A 26542-nucleotide genomic window follows, 5' to 3' on the forward strand; every position below is an offset into this window, starting at 1 on the left:
AATAATGAAGATTATTGTTGTTGAGTAACGTCATATAGCCTATAGCCTTCCCTGATTAAATGGACTATCGAAGATAAAAGGAATTTTCGAATTAATCACACAAACTCTTTTATCTTATAATATTTCAGTGGGAACTAATCACCTTAGAATACGCCTGGTGCTACGAGAATTAAAAAATAATTATTTTATTTGAAAAAAAAAATCAAAAGATTTTCGGAAATTGTATTGCGAAGCAAAGTGTAAGGCACTAAGTTCCCAGATTCCCTCTGTTACTCTGTCATGTCCAGGATGCAGTGTGAAGCTAAAATAGGTATCTATTCCTAGCAAAAAAGTTAAACTGTAAGACTGGTCCAGTTCTTAATAAGTTTCTACATACAATTCGTAGGCCTATACAAATCATGGATATAATATACGAATATACACATACACACACACATAATATATAACAAAAACCTTATTCAGTAAGTCTATAACAGTACTTCTTAAATAAAAATGGTCAAAAATAAGCAAATTCCAAGGGGCAGTACAAATCTTGGCGTTGACAGGTTCTTTCGACCCAAACTCAATACCCTCGGGCGTCTTAAACGATTTATTGGAACCACTCACAAAACCTACCAGTACATTTTCGTATATTGAAACTGACATGGAAGAATGTATAATTTTATTTTTCTATTATAACTTTTGTCGTTTTTTTATCATGTGTGAAGTAGACCGCTGTGGCGTAGCAGCAGCTTCTGATTGTAAACGTAATGGTTGTGGGTTTAACTTCCACTCGAGGATATTAATTAAATATTATTATTTCCCACTTAACCCGCATTATCGCAAAAGTTTGACGAAAAATGGGGTACGGAATAATTAGGCAATAAGTTCCATCTGCCTAACTTATATGCATGCAGCGTGAAAAAAATGTATAAAGTAAGTTAAATAGAAATATTCACTTTTATCGTACCAACACCTGCCCAGTTATTAAGTAGTTTTACAATTTTCCATTCGGTTCCGTTCCGCAAAGTAGGGTAGGTAAAGGGAACGTAGCTAAACGGCACTCTTTGTCTACTATAGCAAGGAATTTAAAATCATAGCATTTATAGTTGTGCCACACACTACAACCATCGTACAGTGTCTAAATAAATACTAATTTTGCTATAAATTTGGTTATAATATAGACACTATTCCAGTCAGGCTAGGTATAACGCGGCGTTAAGTTCCACCACTCCATAAATTAAAATTATCAAAAAATGAATAACACCATTACTTACCACTCCTAGTTACCAAACCTTCAAAATGACAGGAAAATATATATCTCACAACCTAATCAAGAAGTAAATCCTCTAAGAAAAAACTGGTCGTTGCAATGAAATATACAGAACGTTACGTCCATAAGAAATGTGTAGAAAAGTGAAAATCCTCGGGGTCCCTCGGGGCAGCGGTCTGAGACCACTTTAATAAATCCACTAAAGAATCTTTTATGTGACAAATTGTGTTCCACGGTAGAGATTAAAAGGTATTTTTTTATTGTAACGTTGATACGGGAACGGAAAATTGTTTTAATGTGCCTAAAAAATATATGAACGGAATATCAAGATGTTGAACGTTTCGTAACGAGAGGTCGAGTCTGTTATAAATCTTTAAGCATTGCCTTTATTCTATATGGAAATCTAATTATTTATTACTTCCCCAACAGTTGCGAGACAGGTAGCGAAACTCAACACCGCACTTTGCGTAGTTATAAGAAGAAAAATGTCCTTAGCCCCAAATGAACTGAATCCCCTTTAGTTCGTAATACCTATTTATTAGAATAGCAATGTACAAACAATAAAATATGGATATATACTTTTGTTACAATTTTTAGTTCAGAACGAGCTGAGAAGCCGTCTACAAAGCTTCGAAAATGAGTTTTGAAAAGTACACCAAAGTAAAATATTAAGCTAAATTGCAATATTTAATTCAGAAGTCCTTTTAGTTTGTGAACACTAGCGGAACTGAAAATTAGTTTCTTTTCCGAAATTTAAAGAAATGTAGATTTTATTATCATTATAACATTTAAAATCAGGAGAAGCCGACGGTACATCTCTGTTATTCAATATTCTTTTTCCGTTCACCACCTTCCGTCAAAAATTCGTAGGTAATTCGAATCTACAATAATATATTTTTGTCTTCAAATTACATCTTTTATACAAATAATCTTATTATATTATACCAATTATAAAATATAAAAAAAAATAACTATGTTTGACAATTTTAATAACTAAAAAACAGATCGAGGCGACGTCGACGCGACGGATCCAACGAGAGTTCTCTTAGATTTCAATTTATTTTGACATTCGTTGGAAAATATTCGCATTCACAACGCGGCCGCAAATTACAAGCAAGGCACCGCCGATATAAATACTGTAGCGTGTCAAGTAGTTTTAGTTTTATTTTGTATCTCTTTGCTGCTGGCTGCTGGAGTTGCTTCTACAAAACTAACGTTTTTAGTAAGTCAGCATTTGAAATGTAAAAGGGAAAAATATTTTTGTTAACTTTTTCAGCTTTACGCTTATTTCGTATATTAGATAGAATAAGCAGAGAGATAGAAGGAGACTTAATAGTTTCATTTCCATGTAGGGCGCGGCATTGTCTTCAGCTACTCAACACGCAATGCCTCGTGAATCAGCGGGAAGTGGGGAATGGAAGTATCTTAATGGAAATTAAGTGTTTACCTTTGCCTACCTTGCTATATGCGGGATACAAGATGAATCTGGAGATATCATAATCCTTATGATCGAATACATAATTGTAACGTTTAAAGCCATACCCTGACTATATACATATATTGTAGCTGAAGCGAGGTTGTGAAAATAATAAATAATTCATTCTCCTGGGAATCGAACCCAAAGCTGTATAATTTATACTCAAACCCTTGTGGCACTGCACGGCCAGGCCACCGTTTGTCATTTTAGTATCTGCTGCTACTATAGTAAACTACGCTCAGCTGCTGCAGCTAAAACCGGCAAATAACAAAACTTTCTAGACTATAGCGATAAACGCATTTATCGCTGTTGTGACTTACTTGAGATGTACGACAGTGTGCCATAGTTGTCAGTTCAGTCTGTTAGATGTATATTTTATTCATATTAATGTAGAGATATTGCAATGAAAATTAATAGAAATTAATATATAGATAGATGTTTTATATCTTTGTGGTACCTTTTTATCTGCACAAAGCAGAGTACGTAGAGGTAACCTGGGAACGTAGAGTTAAGACACTTCCGATCCCCACTTTGTGCCGAATTCTCGAGGCAAAGCTTGTTGAGTGATGAAACTTTGCGTAGTTACCAGGGAAAGGAAATGGAAATAGTAAATATTCCATTCCCCGAATGGGAATCGAACTTACAACTGTTGCTCTGGAAGACGGCACAAGTATTGTATAATTTAAAATTCTTTATATATTATTACAATATTATACATATATATATTATACTAGCGGCCCGCTCGCGGTTTCACCCGCGTGAACTATGTTATTATTAATGTCTGTCTCCATGACTACGTCCTAGTAACGACTATGAAAAACATTGAGACTCCTAGCATTTGTAGTAACGTAGTTTCATACAAACTTTCGACCCCAAAAACAACCCCTTAGAAGTCGAATATTGCAAATTCCCGTCTTAGCGAGCACCTACGTCCTATAAGTAACTCCTATGCAAAATTTGAGATTCCTAGCACTTGTAGTTTCTGAGATTTCGTGATGAGTGAGTGACCTTTCGATTTTATATATATATAGATATATATATTATTACAATATTATATAACTACGGAATTATATATATATATATATATATTCCGTAGTTTTTTTCATTACAATATTCTTTCTGCACTCCACATCTCATTGTCTGTTTTCAGCTCCAGTTCTGATTACAATCCATCTGCCGCTATTGTAGACTCCTTTTGGCTGGTCTTTGTTTTTTTGTTTCAATAACGCCTATATTGTTTTGTTCTACCGGTTGTTTATGCCAATTGGAGATTTTGATAAGCGTGTTTAATGGGTAAAGTTTCTATATATGGTTCTTTTTTAAAGAAAAAGTAAAAGCATATCCTTTTTGGCCGTCGTTAGAAACGATTATATTTAAATGTTTTTTTATTTGCCCGTTATAATAAATAAGATAGACCGCGGCGTTGAGTTCCACCACTCAATATGCGATTGCTGAAAAATTGAGAGCAGAGTGGGGAACGAAATGTCTTAGCACTAGGTTTCTTCTACGTATCCTAAGTATTGAAAAACCGAAAAAAAACGTTATGAGTATAAAAAAAACCACGACTCGCCTTATTAAGTTTCCCTTCACCTTCTTATTAAGTTATACCTAGGATATAAATTAGTTATATTATAAAGATAAATAGTAATATAATTATAAGAATTTTTACATTTCAACATTTCGAAATTCAGAAGATATATTAACTCCCTATTTTCAAAGTTGGTCCAAAGCGATTCAAACTGCCATAAACCGGATCCGCAACGGATTGAAAGGGACGTCATCAGGATTATAGGAAAAACAATGAAGGTATTGACATTGTGCGAATTTATGATCGCCGGCCTTTCATTTGTTGGTTTTATCGTTATTCATTAAGAGTTAGGCTGTTTATGGTCCGCCCTGGCTTTCTTTTGGGTTATTTGACTTAAAAGATAGATAATGTAGAAAGGAATATTTGTATTTTGGTTTTTTTAAAGGTTATGAATTTTAGTAGAATACGATTCCCACTCAGGGAAGTTATTTTAATATTTCAATTTCCTTAGTAACAAACAAGCTAAGCGAGGTGTTTATTCAGCAAAAAAAATTGTAGGTATAGGGGGATTCTAGTGTTAAGACGCAGTGTTGTCCCCTATTCAAGCAATTTTGGAGACAAGTGGCAGCACTCTATACTGCTTTGTCGAAATATTACTTACTCCAAAATTGAGCTGGCTTTGTACCATTTTATCAATTTACACCTGAAGAAACCAGGTCACATATATATTGTCAAAGAGAGAGACACACCGTTCTCCCGACCTTTGAAAGCCAATAACATCAAAGTAATACTTTCTCCTGGTTATCGGTTGCAGGCGTGTCAGAGGAGACCCGGCCTTTGACGTTAAAATGTTTGAACTGAGCAATATCTTTCTTTATAAGTTGTGTACTAGACAGCCCTATGAATTTTTCATTGGAAATTTATTTGTTTTTACTCGAATCCCTGATTTTGGGGATATCTGATGTCATTTATAGTTTTCCTCTCGTTTTTTTACTTATTTTATATTTATCCTAGTGTAATTTTTTGCAGCGTAAGATCCTTTAAAATATAAAAATTATAAAATGTATTTAAAATAAATTAATCAATATAATTTTGTGATAAAGGTAGCTGCCCCGCGTATTTAATTTTCGAGACATTACATGTTGAGTGGTGGAGCTCAAGTCTATCTGACGCAAATGTCTTTTTTTGATACCGGGATGAGAAAATAAAAATAACCCATTTCCCTGAATGGGAATGAAAACAACAACCCATCGTGTTTACCGGTTTACCCGGTCGCTGCGCCACGAACTTCCTTAGGTTCCATCTGCCTACCCTGCTTTATACGAAATACAGCATGAAGTTAAAACATAAAAAAATGCAAATATTACTTATCAATATGAATATAAATTAATTCACCGAACAAAATTACATAATTTATTAGTTCTTTGACTTTTTATTTTAGTATAGCATTCAGATCTTCTCATGATATTTCTAGACCGGTTTTCTAGTATTTATGTTTTTATTGCCTTTTTTACTATACTGTTATGATGAAGTAAAATATCAGTTCTTCTTAAAATATATTATGTTTTTAATTATAAATAGATATGAAATATATACATTATACATAGATATATCTATAACAGGCCATTTTGGCAACATCCAGTTGATTTATTTTCGTTGCTATAGTTATATTTATTTTTCAGCTTCACGCTTTATCTTGCTTGTCGCAGGGTATGCAAGTCCTACTTTGCAGCCAATGCTTGTTGAGAGGCGGAGCTTAACGCCACGTTTTATCTTGTTACCGGAGCGAGAGTTCAAATAAGAAATGTATACCTTCCCGTTTAGTCCCCCTATAGTAATAGACACACTGACAGATTTTACTATCTATAAATAATAACTAATAACTAAAATAATGGGGGTCTTAACACAAGTTTCCCAGGTTTTCTCTGCCTGCTACATCACTAATAATACTACTACTTATTTGGATACTTCGCTAATATTATTTGACAATGTAAATGTAAATCATGTTCATCTTGACCTCTTCATATTGAGAACGAGCAAAGAAGATGTGAAGGTTTTCAAACGAGAAACATTTTATGATGACCATTCTACGCCAAAGTATGACAAATAAAGTAATTATACATACATTTGTAACGTATTGTTATAGCAACTATGAAGGTAGTTTGGTTTTACTAAGTTATCAATGAATAAATATTAATTGAGGCCGTTGTGGAACCTGGGAACCTACTGTTAAGACACTCCGTTCCCATTATGGCACTCCCGTTTCCCACTTTCCATTGAATTTCTTCGAGTGGCAATCGAACCCACGACTAGTGCCATTCACAGTCGCACTCGTGCACATGCACTAGGACACTCCTCGCTTTACTTTTTATATACAATTAATCTCTAACATTCAAATTACATTAATTACATTCAATCATATCAATTACATACAATTCGGGAAACAAAGATCTCGTTCATTTCATATTTGGATAGACCTTGCTTTGTAGAGTATCGGTTTAGCATTAGTCATACATACATACATACATACATACATACAAGGTGAACCGCATTTCAATAGACTATAGACAATCACAGTTGCTCGCGTTAATCGTGATTCTGTATTTATAGCTTAGTAACAGCTTTTAGTGTCCCGAAATTCTTCCGCTCTTTTCTGGAAAATGGGGGACGGAGAGTGTAATTATGCTTTTCTTTCAATAAAATATATATGTACATACATAAATAGGGACAGTCATGAAGTAGGGAGACAGGCGTGAGTTCAGCGCGACAGATTTAGATTCGATTTCCGCTTGAAGAAATGAAATATTTAATATTATCTTTAAATTCTTCACTCTCCCCTGCATCCCTTTGCTGCGCCATGACGGCCTCGATAATATCAGTTAATTCTTAATTATTGTCTCCGAGTGTAATTGTAAACAATTATATCAAAAAGCAACGTACAAATGAATAATAAACGGTCTAAGACCTTAGTCATCTCTACAAGGCTAACAACATGAGGCTGATTACAATTTACACTTTATCCCTTTATCGATTGAATGGCTTTTAAACCTCACATTATTTAAACATAACCTAGACCTCATATTATTAATATATTAATTACACATATATAAAAGTCCTCCAGAATTGGGCGGAGAGTGGGAAACGGAATGTCTTATCACTAGGTTTCCAGTTTTTTTTCATGGAAGGCTCTGGGAAATGGAATACCCTCTTGACGCTACGATACAGTGTACAACTGCAAACGTGTAGGTTGTGGGGTTTTCATTCGTATTTATTTTTAATATCCTCCCTTTGGTAACAGGAGAAAGTGCTGCGTTAAGTTACGTCAGCCAACACGTAATGTCTACAAAACTTTGATCGGAGTATCTAAACATTAGGGTCCCTTTACGTATTATATTAGATACAGGAAGACCTGAAGTAAAGAAGCGTAAAAAAAAGAAAACAACATTCCAACTTTATCTCGAAAGAATGTCTTGAGAGGACCTGACGCAAGAAACTCAACATGGTCATTTCTTTTTCTTTTTGTTACATTTTTTCTATTCCATCATATCAATCCCAAGAGTGAAAAGTTCTAAGTGTATCAAAGATTTTTCTTAGATACCTACTTACTTTTAGACGTGTGGTTTAATATAGCAAATCGTGATTTTTTTTATGTTTACTTTTTTATGCTTTCCTCGATAAATGGACTGTCCAACATAGAATTTTTCTATTTGAACGAATAGTTCCTTAAATAAATGATTTTAACCAAAAAAAACTTTTTAGCTTTGTGGTCTTATTTGTAAATCGCTATTAACTCTGAGATCGAGCTTGAGAACGATCTTAAGATGCCGTATTCATTTATAGATTTATAAAATAGCATCTGAAGATTGATCTCAGAATTGAGCGCCGTTTATAAATACGGGGCTTAGATCGAAAGGAATTCCGAACACAGATCACAAAAAATAATAAATCTAATAACGATACTAAAAATATTAAAACAGGAGAAAAATGTAGCAACTTTTTCACACTCCACACAGCGGCTGCCTCTTGACCGTGACCTCGGCTTGCATAGGTTTACTGCATTCTATGTTTAATTCTGCGACAAACGTGTAAAAAATTATGAAATTTAATTTATATTTATAAAAAATAATAATGAGAATTGAGAAATTCTCGGAAATAGGGGAACGGAGAGTGTTAACATTAGGCTCTCTCTTCCTACTTTACTACGTGTAGGATACAGCGTGAAAGTGAGAAAAAAATTTAAAAGTGCCTTTGTAATACTTAATAAAATGAAATATTGTGAATTATTTTTTTGTATCCAAAAAACCTGTTCAAGACTCATAATTTAACAATTAACTATCAAAAAAATATTCTGTCTTAATAATGTTAGTCTTTAAATTGAAAATCTAGTCTATTTTTTGCATATATTTGCATATTCTGATATCTAAATTCAATGAATGAGTTCCTTCAACTCGAACTAGTTTTAAAGGTCATCTTATTGTTTACGTTTATTTAGTGGGGACTAGCGTTACACTCGCGGCTTTGCCTTCAGTTTTAATATTTTTTTACTATTCCACATGCAAAAGGGAGTCAGTGTTAAAACACTCCGTTCCACATGTGGGCACAGACCATTTTTGGAGACATTGTATACAACTTGGCGGATCCCACAGTCGTCCCGCCTAAAAACGTTTTTTTTTTAAAAGCTTTGATTTACATTTTTATTAATTAATTAAGTATTATTCGACACCTAGGTTTTACTATTCTATAAAAATTAAAATAATTCATACACTCGAGTGAGAATCAAACCTACAACCGTTCCGATAGATATATATACTATCGTATATATACATACGTGTTTTAAAAAATAGGCGAAAAGTGGGGAACAGAGTGACTTAATATTAGGTTCCCTCTGCCTACCCTGCTATATTTAGAAGCGTAATTTAAATAACCTAAGCTTAAACGATGGGATTCGACTTCGTTTTCTACTATATAAAGACTTAAATAGTCCATTGACCCTTGTAGAGTCACATTGAGTTTTTTGACCAATTAATGGCTATAAAAGTTTTTAGTTTTATGACGTGCTTTATTTTTAATAATATATTATTGATTTAATTTTGCGAATACCTAAAGAGAACCTTAAGAGGTTACAAGTTCTTTGAAAAAATATACCTCTAATAGCTTATTATTAGCTTCTAACGTATTTTGGTAATATAGTTTAATTATAACCTCATTGCTAGAGTGTAACTTTAAACGCGTTGGTTGTGGATTCGATTTCCATTCTAATATTTTTATTTCTTCGGTCTGGTAACAAGAGAAAGCGCGGTTGAGAGTTGTGAGTGCGCCTCGAGTGGTGGGGAATTGGGGAACGAAGTGCCCTAACACTAGATTCTCTCTGCTTACCCTGCTATATGCAGCGTGAAGCTGTGTATATTTTATTTAAACACGAGTTGAAGAAAATTCTATACATAATGAATTTTACGGCGCTTACAGGTCACTGGGCTTTCCTTTCAATTTCTTTTGCGCGGACGTTTTAATTAAAAGTTCGTGTAAAAGCGCATTCTGGACTTTAAAAAAAACATTCTTTTTTGCACAGGGGGATTTCGTCATCGAATTTCGGTGCTTTATGAATTTGGTAGGTACCTTGAATTTAGAATCTACGCATTTTTATTGAATTAGTAAGAGATATTAGTGTTCAGACACTCTTTTCGCTTTCCACAGAAATATAAAATAATTCATTTTGCCGAATACGCATTTCTCCGATAGTTTATGGAAACTTAAAAAACGTAGTGATAAGACACTCGGTTCACCATTTCCTGGTACTAGTAAGTAATATAAGTAGTAGCAACTAGATAGTGCTTGCCTACCCTACTGCATATACAGCATGAAGCTAAAAAAAAGTAAATAAAATAAAAAATATATATATTTTATTAAAGATTTTAGAGGCAACCAGTCTAGCTGGTGCCGAATTGGACCGTCTCTCAATCTGTCACCAGCTTGTCACTCCTAAACAAATGAAAAGGGGAAATTGGAACATTTAGATTTTGAGAACATTCGAAAATGTAATTAGGTGGCCGTCAGAGGAATTCTTGTTACACAGAAAGTCACTCCGAATAGTACTTTGTCTTTAATTATGATTAATATTATTTCAATTTATAAAAATAACTGTCAAATAAGAAATGAGAAGTAGAGGACGTGGAGGCGCACTCGCACATTACGGTTGGGGCTTCGATTCCCTTTAAGGGGGTTAAATTAGTTTCGTTACTTCGCTTTGGTAACAACAACACGTGTTTTGAAACTTCGGCGGAATGCAGATGACAGAGTGTCATTCTTTACGTAAGTTCTCTCTGCCCTCGCAGATATAACCACTAACCGACTTCTAAAATTTCGTCAGAGTATGTATGTTTCCTCACAAATTTCTCAGTAATAAAGCCACACTGAGAGAATCAATTTGATATAAGGGTCATAATCAGAAAAGTGGACATTTTCGAATTCGTAACGTAACTGATAAGTAACAACACTGATAATGTTTGTTACGAAACTGATGTCATAAGGCATTATACACAACAAAATAAGGATATAATATTATATGAATAAAACTATTATTTTTTTTATTTAATGAGATACAAATTAAAATTTTAAAGATTCTATCGTTGAATTAACAGATTATAAATGTAACAAGAAAACATAACAAAGTGACAATATTAACAATATAATAATGCTAGTTCGTAACGTAATAAACTTATATTTCTAGTTAGAGATCACAAAGTTAATGTTAAAATTAAATCCACTTTAAAATATATCAAAATTTGAGTCGTTATCACTGGAATTAAGTTTAATTCTTTGTAAGTGTTTATTCCGCATAGCTATAAGATTGGTCTTTTTAACACGTTCTCTATATCTTTTATGTTTCAGCATTTGACATAGGAGCCATGACGCTTACTGAAAATACAAAAATATTTATCAAAAAATAATAATCACAAAATCACAACTAATTTCAGGAAGAATAAAAAAATATTTTTAACTAAATCGGTTGAGCTGTTTCTGAGATTAGCATGCACAAACACAGACAAACAAGCAAACAAGCAAAAAACTTAAAAATCTTTATTTTTGGTTACTTTACTTTATGAAAAGTCACTAATAGTTTTTTTCATATGCCAGCAATTTTTTTTTCTTATATACATATCTTCCATATACAAGCACCGGTTCGATACAATTTTATTATAAACATATATAAGAAACCTTGGTACCGTAATTGTGAACTAGGCTTCATATTTTCTCAATTTCGTTACGTAACGAAATATAATGAAATTGAGAATGAAATCTGAGAAATTCTAACCCTTTTAAATATTTGCTCATAAGCCACGTGTTGCATCTGCAAGCACTGAAGTTCTTTTTTGAGATTTTGTAAAAAGAAGCAAATAACATAAACAAGCAAACGAAATTATAGAATACTTACCAAAACAAAAGCCGTTTATAACCCTGAGATGTAATTTCACGCATTCCCTCTAACACATTCGAACCCCTCTACTGCTGCGAGTGCACTACTTGTTGTAGCTACGACAGCATTGACTTTTAGAAATATGGTGCCACAAAAAAAATAATATTAAACACCATCCAAAATAATTGCATTCATAATTTAATTGTACGTTACTAGCCCTGAGTAACAAAAAGACAATATTTTGGGACAAATTTACTTAACTAATATATATTATTTATTAAATAATGTATCAATAAAAGTAGTTCTATTTAATATTATGCATAAAGTAAAATAATATAAACATATCTGAAATCAAATAAAACCATAAATATTCGTAACAAATCAATTTTTAAAAAGTAAAGTGGTGAATGGGACACGAAAAATTGTATGGAAGCATTTTGAAAGGTTTTTTGCAACTAACAACAAATACTATTATTTGCCATAATACATTTAAAATATTACAAAAATCTTTAAGTTAATAAATAAATTTATCGTAAATGGCAAAATATTTAAATTATCTTTAAAATTGTATTTTTAAAACGCATTCAAAGTAGCGGGACAAGAAAAGACACAAAAAGGACACTTTTTCTGATTATGACCCATAAATGAAACGAACAACTATAGGATTCTTGAGATATACTCGTAGATATCCACGCTATCACATTTATAAACATTATACCTACTGAACTTTATAGAACTAGATGAGTCCCAATATATTTACCTCAATATTATTTATTATATTTTTGCTACGACAAAAATGATAAGAGCAACTTAAATCTGTATTTCTTTCTTTAAAATACACCGGCCTATCCAATTAAAGTCAACCTCACTCGAGTCAAGTTTCTCGATTACGTATCCCTTGTATCCCTTATTATTCTTTTGTAACTTCCAAATCTCGTTTTTTAACTTCGTTAAATATATTTTGTTCTGCAATTTCATTTTTCAGTATCCAAGTTATGATACTAATTTGAATAGGCGTTGTGCTTCAAGAGTTTTTCGACTTCCGTCGCAAAAAGTTTTTATCACTTGTACCGTCATTTCTTCACATTTAAAAAAAAAAATCTTCAAGCTTTCTTCCGCATATAGTAAAGAAAGCAGAGGAACAAGTGTTAAAACACACTGTTTGCCACTTATCACCCCAATTCGAGACATTGCATTTTGTAGACAGTGACAGGACTCAACGTCGCGCTTTATCTAGCCATAGTGGAAGAATTACAGATACTCTAACTCTTTGACAAAGTTAGTCTGGCGAGCAATTAACCCGACTGGGGGTGATGAAAATTATAAATAATCCCAACTGGAAATCGAACTAACTACATCAATTAAATAACAGTTACATCCTATACCACTGCACCGCGACGGCCTCATCTAAAAAATAGTAAATTAAAAATCATTAATTTGAGAGCTTCCGTTGTATCAAGGTTATATAGCTCACGATGATGATTCTTGCACGACTTGGAACTAAACAAGATATAAATTGTAACGAAATTTTTATAAATAATAATATTATATTTTTAAATGTATTGAATGTATTATTGAGGCCGTCGTAAGGAAGGGACACAAGGGTGTGACTGTAACGAGATGGTTCTGACTTCGATCCACACTCATTCCTCTAAGTGTATTAATATTTTTATTTCTTCGCTCTGGCAACAAGGCGTTGAATTCCGCCACTCAACATGCAATGCCACGAAAAATACTTATTTTGCGGTAAATGGAAAACGGAAGCGTCTTAACGAGTACAGAGTGTTTTGACTAGTCTCTGTCTACCCTGATATGTTCAAATATCGCGTGAATCCTTCCGTTACAGAAGCAAATCGATCCGACAACCTGCAGACGAACAATTCTATTGTAATAAGTAAGAGATTTAAGAAATACAAACAAAACTTAAAGAACTTTTAAACAGCAAAATTAATTAACGGCAATAAATTCCTGACTAAAGCTCATTCTCATCGCGATCTTAAAGCCACAAAAGGAATTAACGGGCGAACTATAAAGACCTAAATTTCTTTCACTTAGACAATACTCAGTTTGTTTTATAGTCTTGGAATTATCTTTTATTTGGTTCTGAAGTCGCTTTAAATTGAACGGCTTTCCTGAATATAATACGTATTTTTCACAATTCGTGAAAGGCGGGAATCGTAGATGTAGCTGTTGCATGTAGAAAAATGTTGTTAAATGAAAATAATTTATTCCTCCGTATGGTATTCGGTTATTTTTTCCTTCAATTTCACACTGTAGCAGGATAGGCATAGGGATTCAGGAAACTTAGTATTAAGACACTCCGTTCCCATTAAAACACTTCCGTTCTCTCCTTTCCACCAATCTCTCGACATTGCATGTTGAGTAGCGGAATTTAACGCCGTAAATTGCCTCCTTACCAAAGCAAGCAAATGAGAGTATTAAATATTTCATTCCCCTAAGTTGGGACGCACCCACGACAGTCATGTTTACAGTCGCTCGCTCGTGATACTGCGCCACGAGTGCGTCATTATATACTTTACATTTAATCGATTGTCTTTAATCTATTTCCAAACAAATTGGTTTAATATCTAAAGACGTACTGTGTCATAAAAGCAGGATATCTTTTCAATTAGAAACAGCTTACGTGATTGAATTGTCTTGTTAGATATCGATTTTATTTGGTCGTAGAGCTTCGAGAGCTTCGCTCCATGTGACGTAACATGTTATATAAGAAATATATAAATAAATGAAGTAATTAATTTAATTGAAGAATAAATTTATTAAATATGTCATATTATTTTATTTTTACAGTAAATGTCACCGTATTTTTGTAGTACATACCTACCTATACATAGAAGTTTTTCTTCAAATTTTAGAATAAAAATATTTTAACTTTAATATTTTAATTTACGCACATAATAAGGTTGCTAATGAGATAACCTCATTTCAAGGAACTCTACCTCCGATTTCCTCCTAAATTCTAAGCTGCGGAGCCAAGGCGGAGAAATGAAAACAATTGATTCATATGACAGAAAATCAACCTTCGCCTTTTTTTTGTATTTTAAGTTAAAAATTACAAAGTATTATTTAAACAGTCATGTTTTTGACGTAATCTAGGCCAGGAGACATTGGACAATGGGTGTGACAAGGCAAGGCTACACCGGACTCGCCAATTATCACCAGCATTATGGAGTATTGTTTATCTTAACTGGTCGTTTTGCGTCCATTTTCCTACCTGACATTGTAATAAATTAGCGTGTGGATTTGAGGACAGTATGGTATAGTGGTTATGTGGATCCTGATCTAAATTAAAGTATGTAGCTTTGATTCTCAGTATCAGAAATATTGGAATAATCTGTGGCTCATGCAACTTTAAGTGCGACAGGGTATGGGTTCGATTCCCTTTCGGGCAAAATATATATTTATTTCTTTACATTTTCTTGCCTTGTGGTAACGAGCATAGCGTAGTGTTGAGCGTCAAGATTTAAGCGTAGCTAAAAAAATATTATACAAATCACATTGTATTATGCAAATTTACTTCATATTATAGTAATGAAAATGAAAACATTTTTTTCTTTTGTAAGATTAGAATTTAGAATAGATATAAGCCATAGATATAAAAATATATGCTTACTGCAAAACTTGTTGAGAAACGCCAGGTTATATCTGAAAATATAAAATAAAAAAAAATGTTATAAATAACATTCATTAAACAAAGTTTCATTAGGTATTGTAATAATACGCCTAACGGAGTGTTTACTCCGTTCCCATAAGGGCATTTCCGTTCTCCACTTTCCGCCGGATACTGGAGGCATTGCGTGTTGAATGGCGGAACGGAACGCCGCGATTGCCTCATTACCAGAGCGAGGGAATAAAAATGTAATATATTTCATTATATCGAGTGAGAATCGAACCCACAACCATCGCGTTCACAATGACACACTTTTGCACCTGCGCCACGATTGGCCTCTAGAAGTAGAATATCTAATAAACAATTATAAAGAACTAGATGTTATACAATACTTATAGAAGAATATGCTGATTGACTAGAAGACCTCATACGTGCTGTGATGCAACCAAATTACTATTCACCAGAGTGCCATCTTATAGCTCGGTGCTATAATACTAATACCAATTATTTCTTGTCTCAAATGGACCTTCACCTGCTATTATTAAAAAAGCGTTATAATTGAGAAAACTAGGTGTATTTCTGATTTTTAGGTGCGTGCATGTATGCGTTGTTTGTGACTTCGAATCCAGATTAGGATGAAATATATTGAAGTTGAAATGAGACGTTAAAACATCGACCATTTTGAATTTTCTTATATTTCAAATATAATGTTAAAACACATACAGACAAAGATTCAACACATTCACACGTCAACATCTAAACTAAATACTCTAACGACACCTCGACAACACTTCGTATATCAAAAACCGTAAAGCATGCCAAAGAAATGAATATTATGCGTATACCTATACAAAAGCTGGAAAAACATAGATATTACATTGACAGATGACATAAATCCATATAATCCATAGATAAAAGATAGAAAGCTATTGTATAATGATTAGTGTTACATATTTTAGTTGTCATATAATTTATAGCCAAGGGACGTTTATAATATAATGGGTTATGTAAAAACCGATCTTATCTAATAATGGCCGAATTCCACCGTGAAAGAGAAATGAGTGGGTAATGCTCAGGTGGAATGGACTCCTTTTAAATAAAATAGGTTTTCATTGTCACTAACCAAGAGATTATTTATCTTATTTAATCTTTCCCAATTATATATATTTAATTTAATGTATATGTGTATGTATATTATCTATATATTTATGTATGTGTATTATATATATATGTATATCTATATGTATTATGTATTGTATGTACAGGTTAAGTTTACTTAAGCTTTGCACCACATTTTGCCCTCACTCTTAGATGTCCTATCCTTGGATTGGTTGCCTGGAAGAGATCACTTTTAGTGATAAGGCCGCCTTTGTGCATTTTATGTCCCAAAATTATACTTGTAATTCTTGTAAATGTGCAATAAAGACTTTTTATCTTATCTTATCTTAAAAGAGTTTTAAAAATCAGCTTCTGTATTCCGCATACAGCAGTGTAAACAGAGGGAAACTACTTGCCCAAATTTATCGAGACAAGAGTTTCAAGTAGCGAAACTCAACGCCGGGATGTTGCCTTGTAGCCAGGGCGAAGAACTTAAAATATAAAAAAATAATAATTCATTCCCTCGAGCGGGAATCAAACCCACAATCGTCGCGTTGCAGTCACGCCCTTGTGCCCCTGCGCCACGACGGCCATAACGACAAAGAGATTTGTCTTTTGTAATTGCTTCGCTTCCTAGAACTGAACAAGTTCATTTCAACACTTTCAGCTTGCTCGGTCCTCTCCGCCCGACTATTTATTGGTGGAAATATAAGTATGCAGTTTACTCTTGCGAGTCCAACGTAGTTCTTAATGAGCCGGATTTTAAGCGAACTGAAATGGTATTTATCAATCAATCAAAAACACTTTATTGCACAAAGATTTAAATTACACAATTAAATTTGTACTTTAGATACAGTGCATAGGCGGCCTTATCACTGTAAGTGATTTCTTACAGGCAACCCTTTTTTTAACAAAAACTAATAGTATGATACAATTGGTGGCGGTTAACTTTGCATAAAGATATTTTGTACTTTATTATATCAAACATATAAACATACGCTATTCATATATAAATACATACATACATAAATACATACATACATTCATAAATACATACATATATACATAAATACAAACATAGATACCATATATACATTCATATAGAGATACAATACTTACATATACATATGCACAAAACAGATACATAGATTATAACGATAGGTAGTACTCCTTTAGCCGGCGCTTAAAGATACCAACTGATGTCGACTGCCTGATGCACCTGGGTAACTCGTTCCATAATTTCGCCGTTTTTACGGTAAATGATTCACTGTAGCACTTGGTGCGACATAGTGGAACCTCCAATACGTTGTCATATCTTGAACGGAGATTGAAAGACTGAGAGTGGGAGCCCAGGAAAGTGAATCTTTGTTTGAGGTATGAAGGAGTTAAAGGAAGATACAAGATAGAGTATAAAAGGATAAGTGCGTGATAATTGCGTCGATGCTTGATGGTCAACCATTTAAGTTGAACTCGATGTTGAGTAATATGGTCATACTTCCGCAATCCAAAAATGAACCTAATTATTACATTTTGAAGACGTTCGAGCTTGTTTAGTAATTGCTGTGACAAATCTAGGTAACAGGAATCTGCGTAATCCAGAATGGGAAAGAGAATGGATTGAGCTAAAGATATTTTGGTTTTGAGCGGCAATAAATTTTTCCATCTCTTTACCCTCCCTATAGCAGCAAAAGCTTTTCGACTTAACTCTGCTATTTGAGGAACCCATGTCAAAGAACTATCCATCCTGATACCCAGATTCCTCACGCAAGTACCAAACTCCATCTTGCAATCATCAAGCATTACGGAAGGAAGGAGGGAGTAGTTAATTTTGGAGAGTTGCTTTGAGTTACCGAGGATGCACAGCTGAGACTTGGTAGGATTTATCGACAGACCAAATGATTTGCTCCAGGTACTAATAATGCTTAGGTTAAAATTGATATGCCGTATAGCATCAGCAATATCATCAACTGCCGTGGTCGTATAAATCTGCAAGTCATCAGCGTAAAGATGAAAGGACAATGTCAGCAGTGGAGTTAAGAAGTTTATAAATATAGAAAAAAGTAACGGAGAAAGTACACCACCCTGAGGTACCCCAGCACTGAGTCGATTGTATGAGGACTGTTTGTCATTAACACGAATGCATTGTTCACGATCGACGAGGTAAGAATAAAACCATTCAATAGCGTTTTGCGATATATTAATAGATTTAAGTAAAGCTAAAAGTATGTCGACATCAATTGTGTTAAAAGCATTAGAGAAATCTAATAAGACTAATATGGTAATATTTTGCTTGTCTATTCCGCTTCTTATATCATCGCATACTTTGTTAAGTGCTGTAACAGTGCTATGTCCCGGCCGGTAACCAGATTGGAAAGATGATAATATATTGTTTTTCACTAGGTACAGCGAGAGTTGGTGATGTACAATTCTCTCGAGAACTTTGGATAGAAAAGGAAGAATAGAAATAGGCCTATAGTGTGTGAAAGATGTAGGATTGGTAATTTTAGGTATAGGGATAACATAAGCAAATCTCCAAGAGCTAGGGAAGGAATTGGTAGTAAGGGAACAGTTAAAAATATGACAAAGTACAGGAAGCACAACATTCAATGTCATAAGAATCATTTTACGGCTCACCCCATCAGCGCCAATTGCGTCCGACTTTATGGCAAAAATATGCCGTCTAACATCCGTGACACTAACTGAAGAGAAATTGAAAGGAGTAAAAGACGGGAAAGGTTGTGAGGAAAGTGACAAGAGAGTACTGGATTTCATTCTCTGGCTTAAGAGGTTCACAGCAGTAAAATGCTTATTAAGTTGATCAAGATCCATTCTGTCGTTTATGAGTGTAGTTTTACGTTGTCGCCCAATACCCATAGAATCGAGAAACTTCCATACTTTAGCAGGACTATTATTAGTGACTGACTCGTGTATGTGTTTTCGTTGGGCATCCCTACAGACTTTGCAACATCGATTCCGTAGTTTTTTGTATTTGGAGCGGTTAGCATCCGTAGGACTTATTTTAAATTTGGTTTTTGCTCTATTCCTTTTCGACATAAGAATTTTAATATCGTCCGTAAGCCAGGGAGCTGGTAAATGTTTTAGCTTGACAGGTCGTAAAGGAGCATGTACATCAAAAAGGTCAATTAGCAATGAGTTAAATATACTAACTTTATCGTCAGTTGTCGGTGCGTTTAGAACAGTATCCCAAGGTAGCCGGTTCAGATCCTGCAAAAAACTATCGTTGTTGAAGTTCTTGAAAGTTCTACGCATCACAACTGTTGGTTTTTGTTTTGGCGGGCGAATTTTATATGAGAGGTATATAAGATCGTGGTACGAAAAAGCTTCTGCTCCCAGTTGTCCATGCGTTAGAACTCTATCCGTAGACGATACTATTATTAGATCCAGTAAAGAAGGAGGGCAGTGTGGAAAAAAGTGAGTAGGATTGGAAGGAAGTATATCTAAATTGACACTTTTTATGGTATTTGACAACTGCTTTGTGCGCCAATCATTTTTTAGCAGACAGGTGTTGAAATCGCCCATTATTATAACGTGATCCGCATCTGGTACATGATTTTCCAGTAATTCTTCAAATGTCTCGAAGTAATTAATTTGAGATGAGGGGCTATAAAATACTCCGAGTAGCAGTTTGAAGGTCCCGAAAAGTACTTGGATAAATAAATGTTCAGATGTTCTTGAGTACGGTGATGGCGACTTGTCCAGTATACTAAAAGGAATATGACTGCGCATATAAATAGCAACACCTCCACCACCCTTTTCAGTTCTGTCGTTGCGTATTAAGTGAAACCCTGGCAATGCAAACGATGTCGATGGTAAACATGATTTTAAAAACGTTTCCGAAACCAGGATCGCATGGATATTCGTTGCTTCAAATGAACTGAGTAAATCGGGATAGTGGGCAGGTATGCTCTGTGCATTTATATGTACGACATTAAAATTTTTCCCAAGGTTTTCAAAAGTTGTATTTAATGCTGAATTAAGTGGCAAGGAATGGATACTCTGGAAACTATAATCTGAACTACATTGAGAAAAAACGTCGTCATGTGAGTCATCACATTCAGAATTATGTCCAATATACATGGCAGCAGTATATATAATAGCAAATAATAATAAAAATTATCAAACAAATTACTAATATATAAATAAACTTATTGTAATTTAAGTAATGTTCAAATAATAATATATATAAATAAAAAGATATGTTAAAATAAATGTATATATAATAGATAATAATAAATACAACCAATATAAAAATATCTATGAATATTAAAATAAATGTATATCTAATACTATAAAAACCTTTATGCATCGCTTCCCGCCAGCATAACATCCCATGTTAATTGAAGTAAGAAGTAAATAAATGAATAAGTTATATATGATAAATAACACAATAACAATATGTGTGACAATGTAGCTTAAATATGTAAACTTATGTATATTATCAATACAGCAATATTATTCCCACATAATAAGACATTAAAAGTTAAAAATTACATGAAAAGGAATGAGATTTACAATATATGTTTACTATCAACTGTCACTTGGCAGTTATTGTCAAATGTGAAAGTTTAGTTTACTTCTTAAAGACAAATAAAGAAAGATTACATATTAGAATATTTGTAAACAAAAAGATAAAAGTTTAAACTAGTTTACATGACAAGAATACAAATATAAGTAAAATACAAAGAGATTAAGCATAAATTACAATAAAATAAAATAATTTATTTTAAAATGTTTTAAATATATTTTAATACTCGTTCTATTCTATGATAATTTTAAGTGTTAATCAATGCTCAAAGGTAATGCATATAGCCTATACAGAATGTATAATTGTTACTAAGATCTCTCCGCATAGTCTACTAAGTTCTGGAGAAAACGTGAACATTGTTCTCGTTTGTTTTTTTATAAGAGCTCAGACGCCAATATAACGAGGGCTGCAATATTAGTTACTTTTTTTTGATAAAGTGCACTTATAAATTCCAAAATTTATAAAATTATAATCTCAAAAACGGTGCAAAAAGAAAAAAAAACCAATTTATTATATAAAAAAGAATTATAATCGCAAAATCATTCCACTCATTTAAATCAAACAAATGCTAAGAATTTATTATAATTTTCCATATATTAAAAATAAGTGCATATCGATTTATTTATATATCTCAATGTTATACAAATAGACATAAATATGAATGGAACGCATCACGTATAAGGGTGTCCGCATAACTTGCCTGGCATTGCAAAGGAATCTCTATTTATACGAACAATGCCTGGTTTCTATCACTAGCGGAGAGGGCCCATTAAGGACTACGGTTGGACTACAGAGTAAACTTCATGATAAAGACATAGACGCAGTGGCGCTAAGAGAATTGAAATTAACGTCAATGAGGAACGGCAGTGTCTAAATGAACTCCCATGTACCCTCATCGTCTGTGAAAATTTTGATTGTTGAATTATCACGGATGATAAAATAAAACCTGGTGACGGATGGGCTGACAGATAAATGGCGAAGTCAATAAGGTCCCATTTTACGGAACCCTAATAAAGAGAACATTCAAGCTAATTGCTTTATTTTATCCCTGATATAGCAAAATAGGTAGAGAGAACCTCGTACTAAAACACTTTCTTCTCCTCTTCCCGAATTCAAGACATTGCGTATTAAATGGCGGAGCCTAACGCCGGGCAACCATAACGATATAACCGAAATATATGATAAATGAAAATAAAACAATTAAAACAATAATTTAAAGTTGTGTCATGTCTACAACATTTAAGACATTTTGTGTCACTTTACTAAACTTGTGTCACTTTGTGAGGTCGAAACAATGTGGGTCACGACCGTGACCAGGCGCGGTAAGATGCCGTGTTTACGTTTATTTACTCTGTCGGTCGTCTTTTATTTGTTTATTATGGCTAATATTTACCTTTTTATAATAGCAAAACCAATATTTATTAAGACGTATTGGCGCAGTGGCACGCGTGACTGTAGCCGTGACGGTTGTGGATTCGATTCACAATCACCACAGGAAATATTTACTAAATACATTTCCTCGCTCTGGTACCAAGGTGAAACGCGGCGTTGAGTTCAGCCAATCAACACGCATTGCCTGCTTATGTCCCAGCGCCACAACTGGCCCCAATAAATATAAATAAATAATAAATATAAATAACTTAAAAGGATTCTATAATTATGCGACAACACTTGTAAAGCTTCTCTATCGCCCTCTATTTCTGCGTATTCCGCGTAAGGTGAATCCCCTCAAGCCGTTCAGGTTTCACATTTGAAAGGGAACTATGGGTTAGGTCTGCAATTTACGATCTTATTTTAAAACTAATTTGAATAATTGTTTACGAAAAAATTTCGAGACAAATATAATTATATAAAAACGGTCACGCGTATATCAGTGTAGTTAGAGAAAACCTAGTGTTAGGACACTGCTTTCCGGTTCCTCCCAAGAATTTTACTTTGCAAGAATTTTACTACAAAAAATTAATTTTTAACAAAAACAAAAACCGACTTTTAACAACGAACTAAAAAGTGAAAAATAATTATATAAAGATTTTATAATTTTGAAGTCGGTGCCAAGTAAAACAAACAGGCTTAGTAATTAGATATTGTAGTAAAGGTGTTGTAGCATTAGTTTGACACCGACTTCAAAATTATAAAATCTTTATATAATTATTTTTCACTTTTTAGTTCGTTGTTAGAAGTCGGTTTTTGTTTTTGTTAAAAATTAATTTATTTTACGATTTTTAGTGATGGGTAGATCTTAAAATGATGCTTCTTGAACGAGTGGTGATGGTGGTGGTAGTGGTTGTCAACGAGTGGTTGTGATTGTTCTATGTAAAACTTCATTTAATTAGCTATTATTTTTGTGCAAAGTTACATTTTGGTATATTGACAAGAACAAACATAAAAAGTATTCGGGTGAATTAGGAATCTCCCTTTTTTGAAGTTGGTTGAAAATGAGAACATCCTCTTTTTTGAGATTGGTTGAAAAGAAATGCAACGATCAGGAATCTCACTTCTGACATCAATTTAAAAAGTTTTTGCTTGTAACTATTACAGTATAATTAATTTTTGACCAAAAAAAACAAACTTTCTCAATTTTCTCCGGATTCCATAATCGAAACCTAACTAAACTTTCACCAAATTATCCTTGAAGTATATCCTTTCAAATAAAAAAAGAATCATCAAAATCGGTTGGCGCGACATTGAGTTATTCGGCTATTAGTCGCGCACATGCATAATGCAAATTTAAGACTTATGTGATTTTCTCATGGATACCATTGTCAGACATGGACCAAAAAAAATGGGACCATTCGGGAAGCTATATCTTTCAAATAAAAAAAAATTATCAAAATCGGTCCACCCAGTTAAAAGTTATGAGGTAACAAACATAAAAAAAAAAAATAAAAAAAAAAAAAGATACAGTCGAATTGATAACCTCCTTTTCTTACAGAAGTCGGTTAAAAACTAACCCGAGACATATTTTAAATGAACTCATCTCTTTATTTGTTTGTTGAAGACGCAATAACTAGTGACGACAATGGCGGTACATGCAAATCAATATCAATACGTGACCAATTACGATCTGCTATAATATATACAGTATATGCATTGTATATTAAGGATAATCGACTAGCTGCAATGTCCAACTACGCAGTATTATTCCTTCAATAATACTGCGTTCTGTTCTACATTATTATTATTATTATCTTCATCTTCATGTGAGTGCAGGGTTTGACTGTAAAGGCATTGGGTATGGGTTCAATCCCGGCTCTAGGGAATGATTATTTTAATTATTTATCTCCTCGCTTTAGTAAAAAAAAACATTTTAAATCATTTTACTCAAAATAAAAAGTTACGTTTAATTTTTTTTAATGATCCCGCACATAGCAGGAAAAGCAGAGGGAACCTGGGAACTTATTGTTAAAACATTCCTTTCTTATAAAGATAATAAATGTTTCGATCAAAGGAATCGAACCCAAAACCTCTTGTCTCTCTCTTCTCTCTTGTCTCCGGCTTGTGCCTTTGCGTCTGTGCCTGGCCTCTCTATCTCTATATAGATTAAAACAGCATGATATTTATTATTAGTACAATTATATTTAAATAACTGACTACCAATCAGAAATGAATATGCTTTAGCCTTTGAACGTACAAATTACTTCTATTGACAGTATACTCGTAGTGCATGTGATGAAACTTCGATAACAGTTTTTATTGTTTTTGTTGGTTGAATATAATGAACAGAGCATTGTTTTATAAGTATAATATGTATATATATTTATATCTTTTAAGATTTGTACCATTCCCTTATATTTTAGGGACCGTTCTTTCGCGGCTTTGCCTTCTTCTTATATAGAAAAGAGGTTCTCCTCCTTTAAAAAAATATTTTTTGGTTTATATTTAAGCCGAAAATTGTTTAAATAAATCATATATATGAAAAATGTTAAGGTTTTCGAATATCAGAGAAGGTATTTTTAAATGCATGATAATAAACAATACTTGGAGAATTTGAAGTTCGTGCTGGCGAGGGTCCAAAGGTGACAATATTGTAACTTCACGATGTAATTGTCAAAGACAGTTACTGCTTGGAACGTACTTATTTTATTTTTATAAAAAGCAATTTATAATTTAATTCAATTTAGCATTTTTTTTAATAGCCATACGCTGTATCTCGCACATAGCAGTATAGGCATCGTGTAGGGAACCTAATGTGCCCTCGATACTCCGTCCGTATGTGGGCGGTATTCTCAATCTTCTAGTGACAAGACAGTTCGCGGCGCTGAGTTCCACCACTCAACACACAACACCAGAATTCGGCGGAAAATGGGAAATGGAGTATCTAGGATCCTTCCATCCTACAGTATACGGAATACAGCTTACAGCTAAACTAAAAAATATACTTTATTTAATTAGAGAAGCTACCATTGATTAAGAAGGCAATTCTACTTAAAACATAAGCTGTAAAGATAACAAAATTACTTGAGAATTTAACCCAACACGCCATTCCAATGAAATAACATCCACAGATCGTATTCAACTGAATAGTTCACGTGACATAATTACACATGTAATTTTACCCGCGACTCGTCGTTGCCTCTAATAGTTGTCGTTTGTAGGATTCGACGAAATGAGGTTCTTAGTCTCAGAGACGTCGTCGTCGCTCCTCTAATTGTTGGCTCTAAGGTTAAATATTAATTTAAGTGTTGACAGTCGTGGCGCAAGGGTTACGTGTGATTGTAAACGACAGGTTATTAGTTCAATTCCCTTTCGAGGAAATTAAATATTTAATATTTTCATTTCTTCGCTCTGGTAACACGGCGTTGAGTTTTACCACTAAATACACTATGCTCAAATTGGGAAACGGAAGTGTCTTAACGGGAATGGTTATGTGCAGGATATAGCGTGAAGGTAAAAAAAAAATAAAATAAATATTAGTTCAATTTATATTCTCGTTATCTACTCGTAAGATGGCTGTAATTGAAATAGACACTTCTATCTAAATAAAACCTGACATTGGATTTTCTATTTGCTTACTAAATTCGCTACAGTACGTATTTCATAGTAAATTATAGTTAAAGTGGAACTTAGTAACATTGACAGATAAACATACTCGTAGGAGCTGGTATGCTCGTGGTGAACGCGATGACAGAGAATTTAATTCCCGTACAAAAGTACATTTAAAAAATTAAGGTAATGTTTTTCTTAGAACATTTACTTATTAAATTTTTCACTGCGTTGGGTTTTGCCATTTAATATGCAATGTTTTGGACTCAGGAGGAAAGTGGACGGAAAACAGAGTGTATTGACACTAAGTTCTTTCTCCTTAGCCTGCTCTAGGGCTTAGTGTCTCCATATAAAAATAATAGTTACGTATTTTTAGACATTGTGGAGAAAGTCGTGACTTATAGCTTATTTTTCTCTGCCTAATGTTAATTTTCCTTCTTTTATTTTTTTTCAATTAACGTATAATATATAAGTAACGTAGTAATAAAGTTTTATATATATTTTTTACATTTACAATTATGCTTGAGTACTGATTGTAATCAATCCTTGGATTCAAAGTTTATTATACACAGCCTTATCTCACGGATCATATTTGAATTGCATATTTAGAAAT

The 26542-nt window shown here is 33.5% G+C and overlaps 1 protein-coding gene across 3 annotated transcripts in view; it reads right to left on the reverse strand.

Moving 5' to 3' along the window:
• The window catches only part of LOC146538793 (Ig-like and fibronectin type-III domain-containing protein 2), a 119603-nt gene that overhangs the window by 48113 nt on the left and 44948 nt on the right, over positions 1-26542 (reverse strand). For all 3 annotated transcript variants that reach the window (XM_085186159.1, XM_085186160.1, XM_085186158.1), the window contains one exon: positions 15306-15337. The gene's annotated coding sequence lies outside the window, so the exon portion shown is untranslated. The remainder of the gene's footprint in view (positions 1-15305; positions 15338-26542) is intronic.

This window comes from Heliconius melpomene, chromosome 5, assembly GCF_056956725.1.
Source record: "Heliconius melpomene rosina isolate 202511_hmr_F chromosome 5, ASM5695672v1, whole genome shotgun sequence".
In the NCBI taxonomy this organism is placed as follows: domain Eukaryota; kingdom Metazoa; phylum Arthropoda; class Insecta; order Lepidoptera; family Nymphalidae; genus Heliconius; species Heliconius melpomene.